Source organism: Nestor notabilis, unplaced genomic scaffold (genome assembly GCF_000696875.1).
Source record: "Nestor notabilis isolate BGI_N333 unplaced genomic scaffold, ASM69687v1 scaffold30323, whole genome shotgun sequence".
Classification (NCBI taxonomy): domain Eukaryota; kingdom Metazoa; phylum Chordata; class Aves; order Psittaciformes; family Psittacidae; genus Nestor; species Nestor notabilis.
Window position 1 is genome coordinate 791 of NW_009921051.1, and position 1,383 is coordinate 2,173.

General features: G+C 34.8%; 1 protein-coding gene across 1 annotated transcript in view; it reads left to right on the forward strand.

Annotated features, from left to right (window-relative positions):
- The window catches only part of LOC104402969 (signal-induced proliferation-associated 1-like protein 1), a gene marked incomplete at its 5' end in the record, with an annotated part of 21,452 nt that overhangs the window by 679 nt on the left and 19,390 nt on the right, over positions 1–1,383 (forward strand). The window lies entirely within an intron of this gene.

Genomic DNA, 1,383 nt, shown 5'->3' on the forward strand with positions numbered 1-1,383 from the left:
AAAAACCCCAACCCTATCTTGGTTTATTCATGTTTAAGGTCTAAACAGAAAATTCTGTCCTTCTGTCTCTGCAGAGTTTGATATTCATACCTTTTTGGAGGCTCTCACTTCCTGATTTATATACAGCGAGATAGATAAATATTCATAAATATTTTTCAAGACATTTTAAATTTAATTAGAATGAAAAAAACCCACACCCTTTGAACTCTAAATTATCCAATAAGCTGTATCACTTCTTTATTTATGTGTACAATCAGCTAAATACAGAGTTGTATTGTGTGGTTATACTGAAAGTATTAGTTGCATTTATTTATGTGTGAGAGAGTCTTTAATTGGTTCCTCTTCCTTGCTCCTGTTTACCAGCATTCTTCTTTCAATACAGTTGGCAGTGTTGCTTTTGATTCATAACAACATGTCTTTATTATTTAAAAAAAAAAAAACCAATACCACCACACCTGTCCATATTCTTAGGAGCATAAACTAGTTTTTATAGTTAGATTGACCTGTTTTCCATGAGATGTATTTGAACACATAATAATGTCATATAAAATTCATTAGCTTGTGTGCAAAGTGTAGCAGTGGAATTATTATTGCTTGCATTCTTGTTTAGTCATTGTTAAAGTAAATCTTTATTATGTGGACAGATGGATAGGGAAAGTGATGCAGTTCTTAATGAGGAGCAGTAGCTTTAATTGGAGATAACTAGGAGCCCAGATCAACTTATTTAATACTCTTCCTGGCTTTCTGTCAATTCTTGCTTTAATATAATAAGAAATGGATGCTGAGATATCTTGCTCACAGTTTACATCCATTACCTATTTTCCCTCTTTTTCATTAAAACAGAACCAGCATCTAATTTTTTTATATTTAGCTGGGATATCTGTGCATGCCTGTTCAGTAAAACTCCAGGGGCAGACAGATAGGAAAGGTGGTTCTAAGTCTCCTTTCCATCCCTTCCCTTATTGCTAGGCCATCTGGTCACCAAACAATTCCATTGCCTACTGAAAAACTGCTTCAGTTCTGACTATATAATCAGAACTTAGATAAATTCTGTAGACAAAAACTAAAATTAAGGAATTCAGATGGATATAAATACCTCAAAGATAGGTGAGATACTAAGCAATGATGAGCATATGGCAAGAAATTCTTCCTGTAGTGGGATATTCTACCAATGCCTACTGTGGAATTGAGGGCATTCAGTTTCTTCATAACAGCAGGTTGTAACCAAGGACAGAACATACAAACCAGCCAGACACTCACATGCCCTGATGGGACAATTTAAAAGCATTCCATTAAAGCTTCCTTTCTTGCAATTCTGCCTCTTGGAAAACAATTTCAGGTTAGTTAAATGGCATTTCAGTGAGCATTTGCAAAGGGCATTCC